Raw genomic sequence first — 7,571 nt, 5'->3', positions numbered from 1 at the left:
CTTAATTTGATCAATTCAGGAAGAATGTGCTCTGAAACCTTTTGAAATATCATAAAGGCTGTCACTATTTTGAATAAAAAACGATTGTTTTTTTAATAGTCTAAGTATTATTATGATTCAGCTATCATAAATCAAAAAAATGTTTGACTTAAAATAAACACTGTCTCCCAAATAGGATACCTATTTTTACTTAGGATTTTCATTGGTTATAATTCCTTTCCCTATTCACATCTTCATAGCATTACAAAATTACGAGTTATCACAGATCGTGGCCTTTGAATTTTGGACCAGGTGTATTCATTACATGTAGTATACAAAGGCTGGTCCGTTAAAAAAAGCCAATACTTACAGTCTGTAAAACATATAACAAACTGGCGTGAAGTTCCCCATACAAGTGGCATCATATATCCCAAAACAAACCTTGGTGGACGTCTATCCCCGGTAGTGTTATATAGACCTAGTTTTTTGGTGTTGGGGGTTTTATCTGATTGGCAGGGAGGTTTTTTGGGGAATCTTATTGGGTACACCTTATCTGTGTCTAAGATGTCTGTCTGTGTAAATGTTCAAACAATTCTATCAGATAAAAGGCAAGAGTAAAACCTTCCTGCACTCGATAAGGGATATAAAGGGCCCCTTTGGGATTACTTTTTTATTTATTCCCGTGCTCTGACATTGAAAACTCTTTGTAGTTGGTGCTTCCTCTTGAATTTAACGCACGCCAAGATGGTTTTTAATGTGACATATCGGAAAATTCAGGATTATAATTTCCAACATGAACACGAATCTCGGCTGTTGCCTTACAGAACTCGAAGATCCTTACATAAAATCCGAGGACCCACCGTTCTCTCGGACTTGAGTGTTTCTACAGGAATCGGTCAGCGCCCAATTCACACCCAAACAAAAATTCACCCAGAGCCAGCTTTCAGGGCTTTCTCATCCAGTGACGTATGATCTATGATCTAACCTTCCTTTGCAGTTAATAGGTAGCGACCGACATTGTAGAAAAAATTCTGCAATGGTCGCTACCTTCATAACACGCATTAATCACCAAAGAATGCATTTTATTCTTTACATTCACATCTCTCTTTTACCAAATTAATAAACTGATCGTAAAAAGATAATTGGAATAAAATGAATGTAGCTTGACGCTTTTTAATAATTAAAATTGTCATAATAATTCATGTTGGTATTTGTGTTTTTACCCAGATTACTTGACAAATGTTGCTCTTCTTTTTTATTACGATAGAAAAAGTACAATAATTATTGTTTTTGTTTTACAGACACCAAATCCGATTGAGCATGGCAATAATTCGTATTATACCTTATAGATTTAGGCTGGTCAGCAAAATTGAAAAAAAGCATGACATGCGGGGATTCACTGAAAAGACAGCCCGTGCTGTATCAAATTTTATTGAAGTTAAACACAATGACACATTGTTCAAAACTGAAGATAATCACCTTATTCCAGCCGTTTCTCACATGAAGAAGAACATCATAATTTATCAGAAAAAGACGTTCGTTTTAAGGTCAACCATTTGCAGTTAATAGGAAGCATGTACGAAGAAACGAAGATTTTGGCACCGAATGAGTACGATTTTTTCGCAGTCTTCGATTATGACATCAATAGCGATAGAAGAATTAATTTGGAATCTGGATGTCGGCCAGGTTTCACCAAAATCCGAGTAAACGAAATTTCCAAACAGTGGTCTGACTGTTGCCAAGGATTTTGTTTGTCTCCCCATAAGTGCATGAGAATATTTGAAAACATTCTACCGTCACAACTTGAATATATTTCACCAATTATCATTCCATCCGGAACAGAAATAATTAATATCAAGCCTTCCTTTGTTGCTAATTAATACAGGGAAAACACCAATTTCATTTGTTATTGTTACTTTTCTATTAGCGTGTTACACAAATTATATTAGCGCGACATCTTTTCTTAAACTGGTGTTGTTTACTCAGGGTTTGATCTCTCTAATTCGGATTGGTATAAAGTTTAATGTCATAAGTAAAATTTATTCTAAAAAACACAAAAAGTATTTATGAAATGAATTATCGTTGACATAACATTCAAAATTATTACTATATAATGGAACAATGCTCAAACAAATATCAAACATAGGTGATCACAGATTACAAAGCTCACCTAGACGGGGCATCATCTCTTTTAAAACCACCTTTATCATATTATATGAAAATCATAGTTAATGATCTCGGATATTCATGGATACTATTTTGACAAAATATCGTACATGTATATCATATGTTAAAAATAGATTGTTTGATAATTATATTTTCATTTAATATGGTATTGTAAGATACAATGTTTATCAATACAATAATGAAAAATACGATGTTGCATCTTATGATATCATACAATATATATCATATGATACAATAATATACTGTAATATATATTGATACAATACGATATTGTAAGATGATATTACATGGTATCTTATAATATGATATGATACTTTGTTTTCCCTCGGACTGAAATGTCACATTTTCATTGGATTAAACATGGCACGTGATTGCCTCATATATCTCTATGTAGGTTCTGTGAGGATTAATATTAGGCAATATGGCCGTCATTGGCCGCCGCCTCGCCTATTCATCTCGATATTTCATATTATTTAACACAGAAATCGTGTTTAGTAAGTCATTAAAATATTTAGAGTAGTGGCCCTTTCGAATTATTTTTTAAATTAGAGTAGTTGCCCTTTAAATAATGACGTCACATTGTTGTGTCTGGAGCAGAACAAAATGGCAGCGTCTAAATTTGCTCAAATCTCTGCAGAAGTTTAAAATTGAATAGCAACAAAACATTGTAAGTAATATGGCTGAAGCAAAGATTTTTTAAGCGTATTTAAAAGGTGGTATTGATAATTTTGAAGAGTTTAAATGAGTTTAATTGGACGAGATGTAAGGCATCTTGTACATGGCTTTGCGTAGATCACCGCTATTTGTGAATGAATATGTCGCTTGATAGTCCTCGGGAAAACAAAACACTTATTAGGTTAGTTACTGACTCACTACGGAAATATATTGGGTTGATCAATTTCATAGACGGCTCGGCTTCGCTTCGCCATCTATGAGATTGATCAACCCAATATATTTCCGTAGTGAGTCAGTAACTAACCTAATAAGTAATAGTATCGAGTAAAACATAACTGTATTTCATTTCTTACGTCACCTCGATATATCCCAGTGAATTTGAAATAAAAGATATCACAGAGTCTGCGTCATCTGTTTCATATTTGGATATTTTACCGGAAATGGGCATTGATGGTAACTTAACAACCAAACTTTATAATAAACGCAATACTTCATTTTTTCTATAGTCAAAGTCCCTTACTTATGTAGCAATATACCTTCATCATCTACATATAGTGTTTTTGTCTCTCAGTTAATTCAATACGCAAGGGCACGCTCTTCGTATAAACAGTTTCGAGGCAAGCTACTGACAAGCAAGTTAATAAAATAGGACTATCAAAAGTCTCATTTGAAGTCATCTTTTCGTAAGTTCTATGGTCGATACAACGACCTAGTCAGCAAATACAATCTTCCACTTTGTCGCATGCTGACTGACGTTTTTTCTTACTTATTGTTAGACCATAATTAATCACCTAATGGTCTACGGACTTTTCCGTTGTTTTTGTTTGGTTTTTTTTTTTTAGGTTTTTTGGGTTTTTTCCCCGATTACGACAAAGAGCACACGGCGGTTGAGACCGGTCAGCAGAGGATGCTCACTCCTCCTAGGCACCTGATTCTACCTCTATCTTTTTGGAGGTCTGTGTTGCTCTGCTTTGAATTTGTATTTCGTTTAATGGATTTTTGAGATGGTTAACTGTTTGTTATTGTCATTTTTTCATAATACAATGCCATAATTTAAAATATATTACAATATCATATTTTACAATATCATATCATATGATACAGGCAATATTTATATATATGATACGATATTGGACACTTTTGTATCATATAATACAATATTGTACAATATACAAAATCATATCGTATGATTCAATACGATATATCACAATATCATTTGAAACAATATTATGTGATACAATAGTATAAAACTAAATATCATATTATACAATATTTTATCATAGTATTAATACTATCATGATACATAACAATATCATGATACAATATCATATAAGAATATACAAAACAATTTGATACAATATCATATTGTATCATATAATATTTTACAATATTACATATAATGTAATCTTGTATTACATAAAACAAAGGTCTTGCATAACATACTATATTACACAGTTTGTGCTATCTGCTGTTATTCCTGCATAACATCATTATGGGTCAAGAAGTCAAAGTAGCGCATGAATAATCTAGGTTACTACTTTTTACTATGTGCTCAAACTAACCGACTTGCGCTGAAACACACCTATTGCATATCGTATTGAAAACATTATTTAGACATAAAAAAAAAACGTATCTGAATTTTGTTATTCGAAGCTTTATCTTGTTATACCAAGTTTTATTCAATCATTTTCTTAAAAATATAATATCATTAGTGCGGGGGGTAAATGATTCATGTATGATAGGCATGTAAACAGAATAATATTTATGGATCGACATCGTAATGAGGCGTTCTTGAAAATTTAATTATAATCGAAATTTGTCAAAGGAGTTAATCCAGTTAAAATTCATTTCTGACTTTATAACAAAACACGATCAAAATTGCATTCGCAATATCACAGACCTTTTGTGTTTATAGTCCATTGACGGATCACTATCAAATTTAACTCCTTGTGCTTCTCTGTTCGTTTTGTTCCGTAAAAAGAACTTAGAAGTTAAATTTGTTTTCCTCTATAATATCGGGGAAAAATCATTATGCTCTTGAATCTGATTCTGCGGTAGACTTTCCCCTTGAAAATGCCTAAGTAGACCCTAACTCAACTTTTAATCGCTTTGTTTTCAAATTTCCAACCGCTCTGCGACTTCAGCAGAAATATATATTTTTTTCATTTGTGCAAGTGAGTTTTTTGTTCTGTTTCCCTTTATCAAAATAAAAAAAAAATTGTCTTGTAAAAGTAGTGTCATATTTATTGATAATGATAATCAAATACTTACAACATTGTTGTACTATTTTTTGTTACGTCATCTTTATCGAAGCGGCTTTCTAGGTCATCATAAAAATGAAAGTATGAAGCATTTTTATTGTCATAATTTGCAACAAATGTAAATATAAGAGATAAGGTATCATTAAACTTTGTTGGATGTATATCGGGATATAAATACAGGTTGGTACGTGATCAAATGTTCCATAAAGCCCTCTGTATGGGATTTGATTACGTGACCAACCCGTATTTATATCCCGAAATACATAAAAAATGATACATTATTTCTTAAATACTACACATGTACATCAAAGGAATTATGTTATATCAATTTACAACAAACACATCCATCAAACAAGTTTGCGTAAGGTAGGACTTTTTTTAGCATCCTTGATAATGGAGATGAGGCTCTGCATCTGAAGATAGCTCTGCGATTCATTCATAATATAGTTTAATCAACAATGCAAGTTTGAAATAGTACAATTATCTATTAAACATGTGACATGTTCCAAAATAATAAACCTCATCCAGCATCCAACACCTATGGCTCAGATTTGGCATTCAAGTCTTTCAGGTGCATCAGTATCATGAGTCGCACCATCCATGCAAGTTTAGTGAAGTTAGGACCAGTAATAACTAAGATATAATCATCAGAGGGCACCTGCTTTATAAAATTTAACCAGCTATTAGAACCTTAACCTCCTGCAGGATCCGAAACCTATGGCTCAGATTCAGCATTCAAACCTGTCAGGTGCATTAGTATCATAAAACGCACCTTCCATGCAAGTTTAGTGAAGTCAAAACCAGTAAAAACTAATATTGGCTCAAATTCAGCATTCAAGCCTGTCAGGTACACTTGTACCATAAGACGCACCATCCATGCAAGTTTGGTGAAGTTAGAAGCTCGAGCAGTAGTAACTTAGAAATGGCCATCAAAAAGCACCTGCACCAAAAACTTAAACCTGCTCCAAAAAACTAACCTCCTTCGGCATCTGCCATTCATGGCCCATATTCCGCATCAAAGTCTTTTAAGTCCATAAGTAGGTCCAGATGCATCATCCATGCACGTTTGGTGAAGTAATAACTTAGACACAGGACCTGCAACAAAACCTTTACCAGGTCCGGACGCCGTCGCCAGGGGGTATAGCATAAGCTCCCCCAACTTCGTCTTGATGAGCTTAAAGTGGATTCATAGCAAACAGAGGAATTAGGGACTAATTTTGTCAGACTTTGTTTTCAGCAAAACATTTTTGGCAGCAGTTTATCAAAAGTTAAGATTTTATTTGTTAGTCAATGTAATTTTGCATATTTTCTGTTATCTCACTTATTCATGAAGATAATCGTATGGCACGCAGTACAAAATGTTAAAAAATGCCTATAAACGATAAAAACAAAATTTTAACATTGATTTAATAATATAAAAAGCATTACACTGAGTTCAAATTATAATTTATAATGAAAAGATCCAGTGTATTATCAAGTTAAGTCTCTCCTGGATATTTTTGTCCTTTTCATTTTCATTGACAATTTGATTTTCACAATTACCTCGGTGTCCAAACTAGTGAACTTCTCAAAACCTGCACCCCTGAAAACCAGCACCCCCTCAATATCGGCCGATTTCAAAAGTCCCGGCCAGCTCTTTTTTTATTTCTTATATATAAACCCTTAGAACACCGTTGTAATGAAAATTTTGACCCGGGCTGAAAATTGACCCGGAGGTCACTTTTCAACGTTGAATATTGGGACCTAAAGTGTTGAATAAAGACTCTGGTCCGTTGAATATTGACTCGCATCGTGGAATTTTGACCACAAAACCGGTTCAAAATTCAACAGCAAATATTCATACTTTAAGTTATTGATATTCATATCTTCGATTTATTTCACCAACAATTTAGTTTTTACATATTCATTCTTTCGATTTACATGTACATTTTACATGTTTTAACAGTCGGACGAAAAAATATAACATTTCAATGACCATTGTTCGAATTAACATAGTAACCTTCAAATATGTTTTAACTTTTCTTTTCATAGTGATCTTTTTCTGTATAATTGCTGTTTAGTGTGATATTTATATTTTAGATAAAAATGTTTTAATAAGAATAATGGTATACCTGGTTACACAATAAACTATTCAATTCAGTGAAACATATCTCTACTGGTATTTGCTTGATAGGTGTACAAATATTAATAAAAGATACAATACAACACGTTGTTTAATTTCGGATTTATACTCAACCTGTAAATTGAAAATGTGATATTGTAAATTGTAAATTTTCTGGATGGGCGTTAATGCAAAATTTTAAATAATACATATTATGATTTTTGTTCTTGCAACCACTCGATATATCAAAACGGTGATTATTCCTTCCAGTCAATGACTTTACAATATGACAATACGCACTGTTGTATTAAAATAATGTAATGCGACTGAAAAACATTAAATGCCATCTTAACTTGCTATTGAGGTCG

This window comes from Magallana gigas, chromosome 10, assembly GCF_963853765.1.
Source record: "Magallana gigas chromosome 10, xbMagGiga1.1, whole genome shotgun sequence".
Classification (NCBI taxonomy): domain Eukaryota; kingdom Metazoa; phylum Mollusca; class Bivalvia; order Ostreida; family Ostreidae; genus Magallana; species Magallana gigas.
This window is presented reverse-complemented; position numbering follows the sequence as displayed.